We start from the raw sequence: 15,016 nt of genomic DNA on the forward strand, positions 1-15,016 counted from the left end.
TTTGCCTTTGGGTCTTATGCTTTCATAGGCCAGGTGGAGTTGTCTCTGCATTGCAGAGCTGCTGCAAATATACACTGTATTGTTTTAAAATAAACATATTGCAATATTGTTTGTAATGAAATCTTGATCGGTAAGCTATTATTTGATGTGGAATGGTTTATCTTCAGTTAATATTCTAGGGAATATTGTTTTTGCTGGGTTGGAAGGGGTTGGCATTAATTAAAATGGACAAGACAACGAGTTATTTAAGTGGTAATGCCCTCGAAGTCGGTGTTTGAAGCATGCCTTAATGTCCAAAAAATGGGACCAGTAACCGAAAGGTATTGGCACGGTTTGCCGTCTCGGGCCTAACACCACCTGTGCCAATAAATCCTCCAAACATCAGCTTCGAGGGCATTATCACTTTAACAGGTTACCAACGTATTCAAATAATGATTGACATATTTTCATCAAAAATGTTATTTTGATGAATTTATTCATACTATTTCATCCTTCCACAAGATATAGTTCCGACACAAATCTAGGGTTGCTACCCAAGCTGGCTGGCCGTTCGTTCTATCGGTTCGGTTGCCAGAGACGCGACCCAGTCGTTCATTCTTTTTGTTCTGTATCTATGGACGTGACCCAGCCATTCGTTTTAAGTGTTCCATTGCCATACTGTCTGGCAATGTTCTTATCCCTTAGCTAATTTACAGTCACGTCAGAATTACAGCAAAGTAGCTGCATTTGCATTTGTTTAAGCTGTTTTCTAGTGACATTTATTTGGATATATCCATAACAATGAGCTAATGAGGCGCAATTTCGCCTGACATAGAAAGTGTGCTCTCTCGCCAGGACACTGTTGTTCAGAGGAGCTAGCCAACAACACAGCTAACACAATCACTTCAAACTGAAGCTGGAAAGACTGTAAACTAGCTGCACTTCATTTCGTTTGACCTTTTTTCAATTTACATTTCTTTGTATATATCCATAAAAATTATGCTGATTCATGATTTCGACTAGCTGAGAAAAGCTGCCTGTCTGTCCGTCTCATCGGACAGACAGGCAGGTTCATTACTATGGAACAGCTGGAGATCGAATATGGATATTGAAACAATGTTGCAAATGTCTGAGACAGACAGAAAGGTTTATATAAACCTCTGCTGTTGAAAACGAAATGTGAGTCTAAAAGAAGTTAGATAATGTATCGATGCTTTTTATAGTGGAGATTAAGTTTATAAATTGCTTGGCTGCGCTGATGAGAGAGTGGATTGCTTAGTCAGATGGAACAGAGTAAATGGGCATTTTCACGTCATAGATTTAGCCTGTGGTAACTTGTGGAATATACACTGGCTGGAATGTGGTTTTAACCAATCAGCATTTAGGATTCGACCCACCCGTTGTATAACTCATATCAACTCTTTGGCATCTCATATAACCATTGGGTGTCGTCTTGATCAAATCTTGTAGATCAAAATGTGGATGTAGATGAAATTCCAAATATTGCGATAGGCCTATGTTGAATTCACCCTTTCCCTTTCCAAGTTGACTGTGCCAAAATAATTGACATTTTTTTCCCCTTTTGTTTTTTAATACTGTATTTTAAATAAACTGTCAGATATTGTTTCTTAAGTTTAAAAATTGTCTTGTCGATAGCGTTTCAAGTTTAGTAGTCGTGAGTCTTTTGTTAAGCTCAGTGCTTATGAAAGCATGGAACATTTGAACACAGGCAGCCACTCTATTTTGCTACTTACCCACAATAAACATGATGTTTATTGTACTGGACATGACTGGAATTGCATTAAACAAACCTCTCACATTTGAGAGAAGTCCCACATTTGACGCTTTCCTTATGAGGTTGGCTCCAAAAATGCCTCCATGCACCCACAAGATGTTTTGAAATGATTATATCTTTGGCGGGAATGATCGTAACTGGGTGTTCCTGGAATGACCGTGAGTCATGACACACACACACAAAAATCAGATATTTTTATTAACCCAAGAATAGGTTGAAAAACCAGGAAGGAGGTGTTTGTGTTTGGCATTTGTGAATGAAGAGGTTATATAGCCTACAACACAAATAGCCACAAGCGGTAGACCCCACTACTCAAAAGCAAAACTGTAGGGAAGTATAGACTATTATTCACTACCTTTCTGCAGGTCAATGTGTGCAAAAACATCAGGAGTTATTGAGGCAAATTGTTTGTTTCCTGGTTTTGCTTTCTCAACAACAAATTCTCCCTCAGCTGCGTCATTCCAACAGATGGCTAACCATTTTGCCGAGACTTTGGCACACGATTTAAGCTGTAAGATCATGACTGAGTAAAATGCAAATACTGAATCAGTCAGTATGGGACTGTGCCTCTGAAAGTGATTCCATTTGGCTAGTACAGGCTATTCTGTGTCCTTTAGCGCACTATGGCGTACAGCCCTCAAACTCAACTCTGGACCTCAAAGCCAGTTCCGCTGCTTTTTGTCATTGTTCGCCTCTAACCAGGGACTGATTTAGAGCTGGGACACCAGGTGGGTGCAATTGATTATCAGGTAAAACAGAAAACCAGCAGGCCCCCCTGGCATACAGTATTTGTTTTTGTATTCAATTAGGTCACTGCAGTAAGACTGTGTATGGGTAGGCTACTTCCCCAAAATCCTGGATCATCAGTGTTCTCCCCCTAATATAACTCTGAAATTAATTAGTATACTAATGAATACAAAAGCGTTTGACAGGTTAAAAATCCCCGGGCGCCGATGACGTGGATGTCGATTTAAGGCAGCCCTCCGCACCTCTCTGATTCAGAGGGGGTTGGGTTAAATGCGGAAGACACATTTCAGTTGAATGCATTCAGTTGTACAACTGACTAGGTATCCCCCTTTCCCTTTCCAATATCCAGTAAATGTCCCAATGTATTTTTCTTTACTAAGCCTACATCTAATTATTTGTTTGTTATTTTAAGCAACCTACATTTAAATTGGCATCCATAAGCCTTTTTGTATGCCTTTTTTCATTGTTTCAGTATTTTGTCCAAGGTCAAAGTTTATTTGTGTGCAAATAAGTTAATAAATTGATTAATGTACCCATGATCATTTCCAAAAGTGCCTATAATCACATCAAATATATGGAGAGAGAACTTTTCAGACCCAGTTCCTGGCAGTTTGGGCAGTGCTGTGTTTTATTGCTTGATGTTTTCCTGTTCTTTTGCCTGAGGAAGAGCGTTTGTTTAGTCCAGGATGCAAGGCCTTGGGGTCCTTGCCAGTGTCTGGACCTGCCTGCCTATAGCGTGCAAGATCGTGGTGGCACTCCGCACAATGAACGGCGCAAACTGTGCCCATTTTAAAGCTAGTTATTTCCAGAGTCTAACCAACATAGCTGGCAGAATGTGTGATTTGTGGAGGTTAGGATTTTGCGACCACAATAACTTTAACACCTGTGCAAATGGGCGGTGTTACCCTGGGACACAATGTGCGTGTGTGTATCACTCTGCATTTTTAGTAACAAACCCTCACCACCCTGCTTCCTGTGTGTGTGTTGCGTCTTGTGCAGCATTGGTGGCTGCTGAGGGGAGGGCGGCTCATAATAATGGCTGGACTGGAGTCAATGGAATGGTATCAAACACATCAACGACATGGTTTCCATGTGGTTGATACCACTCCATTGACTCCATTCCAGCCATTATTATGAGCCGTCCTCCCATCAGAGGCTTCCACTGTTGTACAGGTGGTCCAGTGCAAATTGCTGACCCCCCCTACTCCAGTCCCATCTACAGATCCCTCCGGGAATGGTGTGTGTGCCAGTATATTGGACCAATAATAATTTTTGGACTGTTTTCCCAGGCGTTATGTGACAGATTTATGGCAAATCCCCTCCTCCCGTTTGACACCTCTCCTGTCTGGAAAAATATTGCCATGTGTGTATGTTCTTCTTCTCCCTCTCTGGCATAAAAACGGGAAAAACAGAAGAAAAACACCCTGCGCTGAAGGAAATAGAATTGTGTTACATCTGAACATTCTGAACTACCCTTGAGTTAAAGGGATAGTTCGGTATTTTGGCAATGATGCTCTTTATCTACTTCCCCAGTCAGATGAACGCGTGGATAGAGTCTCGGTTCAGATTGAGGGAAGTTGCTCACTCGCGTTAGTTCAATTGCTAAATAGGGTTAGTTCAATAACTGGAAATCTATGGGAACAACTAGTATGCTAGCTGTTTCTGTAGACTCCCAGTAATTGCGCTAACGCTAGTTAGCATTGGCTCGCGAAACTACCTCTAAGTTCATTCATACTGGACGCAGCCACATAAAAGTAGAGTAAGGACTTTTGTTGTGCTCTGTATTATATTATACTCTGCTCAGCTCACTGACTAGCTGATGTTGGGAGAATCTCTCAGGTTGTTGAAAGAACATTGGTGCAGTGACATTAGGATATCAGAGCCTGCGTCAGTAGAGCAAAGTAAACTCAGCAAAAAAATAAACATCCCTATTTCAGGACCCTGTCTTTCAAAGATAATTCGTAAAAATCCAAATAACTTCACAGTTCTTCATTGAAAAGGGTTTAAAACACTGTTTCCCATGCTTGTTCAATGAACCATAAACAGTTAATGAACATGCACCTGTGGAACGGTCGTTAAGAGACTAACAGCTTACAGACGGTAGGCAATTAAGGTCACAGTCTTGAAAACCTAGGACACTAAAGAGGCCTTTCTACTGATTCTGAAAAACACCAAAAGAAAGATGCCCAGAGTCCCTGCTCATCTGCGTGAACGTGCCTTAGGCATGCTGCAAGGAGGCATGAGGGCTGCAGATGTGGCCAGGGCAATAAATTGCAATGTCTGTACTGTGAGACGCCTGAAACAGCGCTACATGGAGACCGGACGGGCAGCTGATCGTCCTCGCAGTGGCAAACCACATGTAACAACACCTGCACAGGATCGGTACATCCGAACATCACATCTGAGCGACAGGTACAGGATGGCAACAACAACTGCCCGAGTTACACCAGGAACGCACAATCCCTCCATCAGTGCTCAGACTGTCCGCAATAGGCTGAGAGAGGCTGGACTGAGGGCTTGTAGGCCTGTTGTAAGGCAGATCCTCGCCAGACATCACCGGCAACAACGTCGCCTATGGGCACAAACCCACCGTCGCTGGACCAGACAGGACTGGCAAAAAGTGCTCTTCACTGATGAGTTGTGGTTTTGTCTCACCAGGGGTGATGGTCGGATTTGCGTTTATCGTCGAAGGAATGAGCATTACACCGAGGCCTGTACTCTGGAGCGGGATCGATTTGGAGGTAGAGGGTCTGTCATGGTCTGGGGCAGTGTGTCACAGCATCATCGGACTGAGCTTGTTGTCATTGCAGGCAATCTCAAGCTCATCAATGACAAAAACTTTAAGAAACAAGTATTACAGGGAAGACATCCTCCTCCCTCGTGGTACCCTTTCTGCAGGCTCATCCTGACATGACCCTCCAGCATGACAATGCCACCAGCCATACTGCTCGTTCTGTGCGTGATTTCCTGCAAGACAGGAATGTCAGTGTTCTGCCATGGCCAGCGAAGAGCCCGGATCTCAATCCCATTGAGCACGTCTGGGACCTGTTGGATCGGAGGGTGAGGGCTAGGGCCATTCCCCCCATAAATGTCCGGGAACTTGCAGGTGCCTTGGTGGAAGAGTGGGGTAAGAACGGGCAAATCTCACAGCAAGAACGGGAAAATCTGGTGCAGTCCATGAGGAGACGATGCACTGCAGTACTAAATGCAGCTGGTGACCACACCAGATACTGACTGTTACTTTTGATTTTGACCCCTCCCCCTTTGTTCAGGGACACATAATAACATTTCTCTTAGTCACATGTCTGTGGAACTTATTCAGTTTCTGTCTCAGTTGTTGAATCTTATGTTCATACAAATATTTACACATGTTAAGTTTGCTGAAAATATACGCAGTTGACAGTGAGAGGACGTTTCTTTTTTTTGCTAAGTTTATTATTGATGAATGGAATGTTAGGCTCAAGTGAATAAAAATGTGTATTCTTATTTTAAATGTATGTAGTTTTGTCCTTGAGTTGATACCTAAGTATGCACTGTTATGTGTGTAACTGTGGCTGGGTATGAATGCGGTGTATGAGAATGAAGGTAGAAATGTAAGACAAGTTGCTGAAGTGGAAACCATTAAGTTGAAACTTTAGAGGGAGGAAACTCCACACCATTCAATGTTGTTGCGTTCACGTATGTAAACTCTGATCCCGCTGGCTGAGGTGAAAGCTTCAGTGGAAGCCAAGGACCTTAGGTTGAACTCCCATCTGATTCTGGTTAATTTTATGTGAGCAGGAGCGTAACACATCCATCTGATTCACACTGATTCATCCATCTGATTCACATTCATTTTATGAGCAGGTCCGAAGCCTAGCACCATACCTCAGATAACCCTTCATGGTTGGTAGACTGCAAGCCGTTACACTATACCTCAACTAACCCGTTAAGGGCTAAAGACAGAAACAAGGCTGAAGATTCAAGGCCTGGTTATTTATGCATGTTCAAGAATGTTGCTTTTTACCTAATGAAACAAACCCAAAGCGGTGGGTAACTATGTAACAAAAGACCTTCAAGTTTAAGAGATGACATGTTACCCCAGGAAACCCATTGCGGGTCGTAACTGTAAAAAGTCTATACTTTAACCCAGGATACCCGTTACGGGCGGTAACTTTAAGAAACAAGGTAGCTTTATTCACGTCAGGGGAATTTAGCGAGAAGTGTCAGCCTACAGATGTCAGATCTTAATATGACCCATTTCGTCAGAGGAGGAAAGAAATCCTGCAGCAGTAGGATTTGAATGCCTATTTAATATTTTGAATCGATGCCAGGGGCAGCTGGAAGCGGTGTTTGTAGGCTATACAATAATTTAGACTGCAGGTCCAATGGGAGTCAGTTCAAGTAGCCTATGTAGGCTATGGGCAGGCTACAGCATGTCTCGTGATAGTTCTTATGTGGATTATAATAAAATGACAATATTTGTAAGGGGTATATTACTTTTTTGTTTTATTATATGTTCAAGGCAAGCAATAGGCTAAATATATGAATGGTTATCTCAGTGTGGTCCAGTGGGTACAGCCACTGACAACGGCATACATATGCTCGAGTAAGCATGAGTTCCAATCCGGTCCACTAATGCCCTTTGAATTTTTGGACGAACTAGTACTTTTCTAGTTACTCTCTGTGGGCTGTGCTCTTACTCAAGTAATTTCTCAAGAAAGTAACTTACTTTTTACTCTGTTACATTTGACCAAATCACTTTAGTTACGAAGATTGTTATTATACTGAACAAAAATATAAACGCAACATGCAACAATTTCAAAGATTTTTACTGAGTTACAGTTCATAGAAGGAAATCACTCAGTTGAAATAAAATCATTAGGCCGTAATCTATGGATTTCACATGACTGGTCAGGGTTGCAGCCATGGGTGGGCATTGGAGGGCATAGACACCCATTGGGTTTATTTTCGCGAGAGTGATCCCTCTCGCTTCGCCTCTTCCTTTCTGCCCTAGTCCTGCTTGCAACCAAAGCCTTTCAAGATAGGTTCGCCCTCTGGCTGGCATTGTCAGAACAATGTAGTCCTTTTTTATCAAACTACGGGTGATTTTTTTTTTTTTTTTTTTTATCTATTTTTACAAGCATTCTGTACAACAACAATAAAGATTTTCCACGTTTACCACAGCAAATCTACTGTGGCAATTTACCCGACACTTTGTATGAATGTTAACTAATGTTTTGTGTATTGTAATTTTATTTGTTCACTACATTTACATTTACATTTAAGTCATTTAGCAGACGCTCTTATCCAGAGCGACTTACAAATTGGTGCATTCACCTAATGACATCCAGTGGAACAGCCACTTTACAATATTTATCTTATCCAAAAGTATCTGGTATGGTAATTTCTTATGTATGGTCATTTCTTAAGAAAAGACATCAGCTGATGTCACAAAGTGCTGTACAGAATCCCAGCCTAAAACCCCAAACAGAAAGCAATGCAGGTGCAGAAGCACGGTGGCTAGGAAAAACTCCCTAGAAAGGCCAGAACCTTGGAAGAAACCTAGAGAGGAACCAGGCTATGAGGGGTGGCCAGTCCTCTTCTGGCTGCGCAAGGGTGGAGATTATAACAGAACATTGCCAAGATGTTCAAATGTTCATAGATGACCAGCAGGGTCAAATAATAATAATCACAGTGGTTGTCAAGGGTGCAACAGGTCAGCACCTCAGGAGTAAATGTCAGTTGGCCTTTCATAGCCGATCATTCAGAGTATCTCTACTGCTCCTGCTTTCTCTAGAGAGTTGAAAACAGCAGGTCCGGGACAGGTAGCACGTCCGGTGCACAGGTCAGGGTTCCATTTGAAAATGTCGAACTACATCAAGTCCCTCTGGATATTGCATTATTTGTGACAGAAAGGCTTGGGCCAGAATCCAACCCACGCCAGGCCTATATGTGCACCCTAAAGGGAGTAGCCCTACCTGCTAGACCAAGATTGAACTACATTTTGACAGTTAATTTGTAACCTTAGGATACACTAGACACTTCTATGTCGTACCCTAGTTGAGACCAACCTTGTGTTATTTAAGCTATATAAAATGACAGTTGTTGAAGTTTGTAGCTGAATTTCAGATACATTTTAATGTTGCAGTAATAGGACATGGGCCTATAGCGTTCGAGCAAGAGGGAACATTATTTTAAGATAGCGAGCCCTGATCCCAATGACTTGACTGCCGCTGAATGGAGAGGAGAACTGCTAATGTTTTTGAATTTCCATTTGAATTTCCGAAATGCATAAGAAAAAGAGTGATCGAGTTAAGATCCGACATCTGTATTTGCAACACACCTCCTTGTTATTGTATTTCCATTTTCGTGTGTTGCATGATTTTTTTTCTAACTTAGGGGCGATTTTAAAAAGAATGTTTTCTCTAATTAAGCTATGTTGTACAATTTAAATGACACATACGCTGCATTTAAAACTGTCAGTAATAATCTAATGAATTCAGGACTTGTGAAATTATACCTAGACTAAATATAAGCCTTCCACAACCATAAGACCCGCTAGTAATTTAATTATTTTATCAAAATAGTTTAACCTGATTTTTTGTTGTTGCAATAATCACTGATCTGGCTTTCAAGTCTGTCTATAAAAATGCCTTTTTTATTACAAATTGTAATCAGAACCATGCATAATGTACATTCACTAATAATGACTATTATTGTAGCAGGCATTATAGAAAATTAACACAGGTCTCATAAACAATTTCTCAAGCACAAGCCCAGGTTCTAGTGAGTTCCCAGCTGATCTTTCTATTTCAAGTTTAGCCAACTTGGATCTATTTGCTAGTTAACAAGGTAGAACAGTTGAATTGTTATGAACACACAATTCTGTCTGTCTCCAACTGTTTAAACAGCATGCTAGCCTGCGTGCGATGTTCCCCAATGCTGGAAGGGGGTTAAAAGAAAACGTTTGGGAACTCCTGATCTAAGCGATTGATAGTTGGTGTTGAGCAGTCTGCCTTATTTACTTTTAAGAACTACTGAAATAGTGATTTTGGCGGAAAGCATAGGCAGCAGCTCTATAGAGATGAGATGATGACTTGGAAATAAAGGCATAAAACAAAACAAATGTAATATACACAACTGAAATTGTTTATTAATACCTCTTTGGGCTAGGTGTCCCGCTAGCGGGATAATTCCGACAACATCCGGTGGACTTAGAGAGAGCCAAATTCAAATTACAAAATCGTAATATTAAACATTCATGAACATACAAGTGTCTTATTTAAAAGCTTAACTTCTTGTTAATCCAACTGCGTTGTCAGATTTCAAAAAGGGTTTACGGCGAAAGCATACCATGCGATTTAACTGTGCATCACATCAAAATATTTTTGTCAACCAGCACAGGCTTCACAAAATCACAAATAGCGATTAAATAAATCACTTACCTTTGAAGATCTTCCTCTGTTTGCAATCCCAAGGGTCCCAGCTACAACATGAATGGTCGTTTTGTTCAATAAAATCCTTCTTTATATCCATAAAAGTCAGTTTCGTTGTTGCCATTGTTTTCAGTAATCCACTCCTTCAACATGCAGACAAAGGAATCCTAAAAGCTACTGGTAAACTTCGTCCAAACAAGTCAAACAACGTTTCTATCCAATCCTCAGGTACCCTAATATGTAAATAAACAATAATATTTCAGACGGAAAGAACGGTGTTCAATAGGAAAGGAAAATAACGAAGAGCACACCCTCATTCACGCGCCCCAAAAGCCTACTTTTCCTGTTGAGCTCCCTTTGGAAAAACTACTATTACTTGTTCGTTTTTCAAGAAACAAGCCTGAAACCCTGTATAAAGACTGTTGACATCTAGTGGAAGCCATAGGTACTGCAATCTGGGAGGAATCTTTATATATAGACCCATAGACTTGCATTGGAAAGGCCTGTGACCTCCAAAAACAAAATATGTCCTCGGGTTTTTGCCTGCCATATCAATTCTGTTATACTCACAGACATTATTTTAACAGTTTTAGACACTTCAAAGGGTTTTCTATCAAATTCTACTATATGCATAGTAGAACTAAATTCTTCTATATGCATATAATACTAAATTCTTCTATATGCATATCCTAGCTTCTGGGCCTGAGTAACAGGCAGTTTACTTTGGGCACGTCAGTCAGGCAGAAATTCAGGATACTGCCCCCTAGCCGTAAGTAATGTAAAGAAATTATGGTTAATATGTGATAAGTAATGGGCAATCACGACCATCATGGGACTTTAATGAAGTGTTTTATTCTGTGTCGTTACAGCATTCAACCCACATTATGCGTAGTCAAATCAAATATCATTTGTCACATACACATGTTTAGCAGATGTTATTGTGGGTGTAGCGAAATGCTTGTGTTTTTAGCTCCAACAGTGCAGTAGTATCTAACAATTCACAACTATACACACAACCTAAAAATAAAAGAATGGAATTAAGTAATATTTCATGTGTAAAAATATAATCGAAACCATAATCGAAAAGTGTGATATTTTAAAAAAAATGTTTTTTTTTGAACTGACCTCAAAAAGGACTAATCCCTTAGCAATAATGATACCAAAACGATAACAAAACAATAATGGCACTTGATCCAGACATACAGTGCATTCAGAAACTATTCACATCCTTTTCCACATTTTGTTACAGACTGAATTAAAAATGTACTAAATAGAGATTTTTTTGTCACTGGCCTACACACAATACTAATGTCAAAGTGGAATTTGTTTTACAAAACTTTTACAAATTAATAAAAATGTAAAGCTAAAATGTCTTGAGTCAATAACTATTCAACCTCGTTGTTATTGCAAGCCTAAACAAATAGAGTAGTAAAATGTTGCTTGACAAGTCACATAACACGTTTTGTAGTGTTTTTAACATGACAAGTCACGTAAGTTTCAGACTACCTCATCTCTATACCTCACACATACAATTACAGTGCTTTCGGGAAGTATTCAGACCCCTTCCCTTTTTCCTCATTTTGTTATATTACAGCCTTATTCTAAAACGGATTAAATTAAATGGTTTTCCTCGTCAATCTACACACAATACCCCATAATGACTATGCAAAAACAGGTTATAGATTTTTGCTTATTTATTAGAAATATAACAGATAAATACCTTATTTACTTCGGTATTCAGACCCTTTGCTATGAGACTTAATATTAAGCTCAGGTGCATCCTGTTTCCATTGAGCTCAGGTGCATCCTGTTTCCGTTGATCATCATTGATGTTTCTTCAACTTGATTGGAGTCCACCTGTGGTAAATTTAATCGATTGGACATGATTTGGAAAGGCACACACCTGTCTATATAAGTTCCCACAGTTGACAGTGCATGTCAGAGCAAAAACCAAGCCATGAGGTCGAAGGAATTGTCCGTATAGCTCCGAGACAGGATTGTGTTGAGGCAAAGATCTGGGGAAGGGTACCAAAACATTTCTGCAGCATTGAAGGTCCCCAAGAACACCAAGACTCTTCCTAGAGCTGGCCACCTGGCCAAACTGAGCAATCTGGGGAGAAAGGCCTTAGTCAGGTAGGTGACCAAGAACCCAATGGTCACTGACAGAGCTCCAGAGTACCTCTGTTTAGATGGGAGATATCTGCAGCCCTCCACCAATCAGGCCTTTATGGTAGTGAGTTCCTTGATGAAAACCTACTCCAGTGCACTCAGGACATCAGACTGGGCAAAGGTTCACCTTCCAACAGGAAAATGACCCTAAGCACGCAGCCAAGACAACGCAGGAGTGGCTTTGGGACAAGTCTCTGAATGTCCTTGAGTGGCCCAGCCAGAGCCCGGTCTTGAACCCGATCGAACATCTCTGGAGAGAACTGAAAATAGCTTTGCAGCGACGCTCCCCATCTAACCTGACAGAACTTGAGAGGATCTGAAATGAAGAAAGGGGGAAATTCATACCCAAGAAGACTGAAGGCTTTAATTGCTGCCAAAAGTGCATCAACACTAAAGGGTCTGAATAAATTAGCAAACATTTATAAACTGTTTTTGTTTTGTCATTATGGGGTATTGTGTATAGATTGATTAGTGGGGGAAAAAACAATGTAATCAATTTTTTTTAAAAAGGCTGTAACTGAACAAAATATGCATCCTGTTTGAAATAAGGCACTAAAGTAAAACTGCACAAAATGTGGCAAAGAAATGAAGCGTTATGTTTGGGGCAAATCCTACACAACACGTCACTTTACGTCACTTTATTTTCAAGCATGGTGGTGGCTGCATAATTTTATGGGTATGTTTGTCATCGATAAGGACTAGGGAGGTTTTTTTTGGGATAAAAATATAGCTAAGCACAGGTACAATCCAAGAAGGAAAACCTGTTTCAGTGTGCTTTCCAACAAACACGGAGACATTTACCTTTCAGCAGGACAATAACCTAAAACACAAGGCCAAATGTACACTAGTGTTGCTTACCAAGACGACTTTCATTGTTCCTGAGTGGCCTAGTTACAGTTTTGACTTAAATCAACTTGAAAATCTGTGGTGAGACCTGAAAATGACTGTCTAGCAATGTTCAACAACCAATTGGACAGACCTTGAATCATTTTTTAAAGAGTAATGTGCAAATATTGTACAGTCCAGGTGTGCAAAGCTCTTAAAGACTTACCCAGAAAGACTCACACTTTTAATTGCTGCCAAAAGTGATTCTAACATGTATTGACTCAGGGAGTTGAATACTTAAGTATTTATTTATTTATTTTTCACTTTGACATTACAGATTATTTGGTGTAGATAGACAATTAAATCAATTTTAATCCCACTTTGCCACATTTTGTTGTGTTTCAAAGTCAAGGGCTGTGAATGATTTCTGAAGGCACTCAGCTACTGCTCTGTTCAATCGTTGGGCATATTTTGAGTTCAATATCATTACATTTGAACATTTTTATGTACATTTTTTAGACAGCCATGTATGCATTAATTAATCAATTATACAATCATACAATTAATGTGACATTGGTAAAAACAATTGAACTACAAAACAACATAATGGTAATAATTTATTTGAATCGTTTATCTTTATTGCTAAACTGGGTAAATCAAGATGTAGCCTTGGTCTACTCACAATACAGGTGAATGCATATTATTTAATAGGAGTTGTGTATGCATTGAGTTATTGAGATTGTTTTAACTGATTTCATGGGGCTACAGATGATAAACAATCACTTCCATTTAATACTTATTTTATTATCAACTGCTAGTTGAAACTATTATTTTATTGTACTGATCAACAACATTCGCATAAAAGAAGCAATCTCTAATTTTATAAAAGTGTGCGATTTAAGAACGTAATGACACCATTCATGAGGCAGAATGTGGCTATGGAATCTGACTTATGGCTATGGAATCTAGTGGACACATGTCGGGAGACGAAGAAGTTAATTCGTTTTTGGTGGCGAAGGAGACTAAGTAAATTAATAACGTTTTTGATGACAATCAGCTTTGAAATCAGCATATTTTCTATTATGGTTTGCATATTATTTATTGTATTTTTAATGAACCTTTATTTAACTAGGCAAGTCAGTTCAGAACAAATTCTTATTTACAATGACGGCCTACCCTGGCCAATCCCTAACCCGGACGACGCTGGGCCAATTGTGCGCCGCCCTATGGAACTCCCAGTCACAGCCAGTTGTGATATTATCACAAACAACGTACTAGGGTAGTGAATTCAGCTACTAAGTTAGCAAGGATATTTAGCCTACAATTAAAGCTGGTAGCTACCGGTATCGTCTCTGGTTTTAAAAGTGTTCTAGCCTGTATGGACATTGTTTTGCGAATAGTAATGAGCAGTTTCAACATTTCTACATGCCGTGTTGCATTATTCCAGTGTGTTAACTTCTGTGTAGCTTGAGTGGGGCCCAGACAACTCTAGCAATGAATGAGTAAGCGGAGCAGGCACTTTACTCTTGGTGCTATAAAAGGTCTGCGCTGATAGACAGACTTGAAGTAAGAAAGAAAAACAGTTGAGTGACAAAGCTTACAACAGGGTTGTCTAACTATTGTCTAATTACTTAATTTTTTTAATTTTTTTAACCTTTTTAAGGGGGCAGCATTTTCACCTTCGGATGAAAAGCGTGCACATAGTAAACGTCTTGCTACTCAGGCCCAGAAGCTAGAATATGCATATTATTAGTAGTATTGGATAGAAAACACTCTGAAGTTTCTAAAACTGTTTGAATGATGTCTGTGAGTATAACATAACTCATATGACAGGTGAAAACCTGAGAAAAATCCATTGCCTATAGAATATACAGTGTCTATGGGGTCATATTGCACCTAAGGCTTCCACTAGATGTCAACAGTATTTAGAACCTTCACAGAAGAAGCCTCAGACAAGGTTCTAAATACTGTTGACATCTAGTGGAAGCCTTAGGAAGTGCAATATGACCCCATAGACACTGTATATTCTATAGGCAATGAGTTGAAAAACTACAAACCTCAGATTTCCCACTTCCTGGTTGGA

At 40.0% G+C, this 15,016-nt stretch overlaps 1 protein-coding gene across 1 annotated transcript in view; it reads left to right on the forward strand.

Annotated features, from left to right (window-relative positions):
• babam2 (BRISC and BRCA1 A complex member 2) overlaps positions 1 to 15,016 on the forward strand; it is a 196,732-nt gene that overhangs the window by 9,361 nt on the left and 172,355 nt on the right. The window lies entirely within an intron of this gene.

This window comes from Salvelinus fontinalis, chromosome 16 (assembly GCF_029448725.1).
Source record: "Salvelinus fontinalis isolate EN_2023a chromosome 16, ASM2944872v1, whole genome shotgun sequence".
Classification (NCBI taxonomy): domain Eukaryota; kingdom Metazoa; phylum Chordata; class Actinopteri; order Salmoniformes; family Salmonidae; genus Salvelinus; species Salvelinus fontinalis.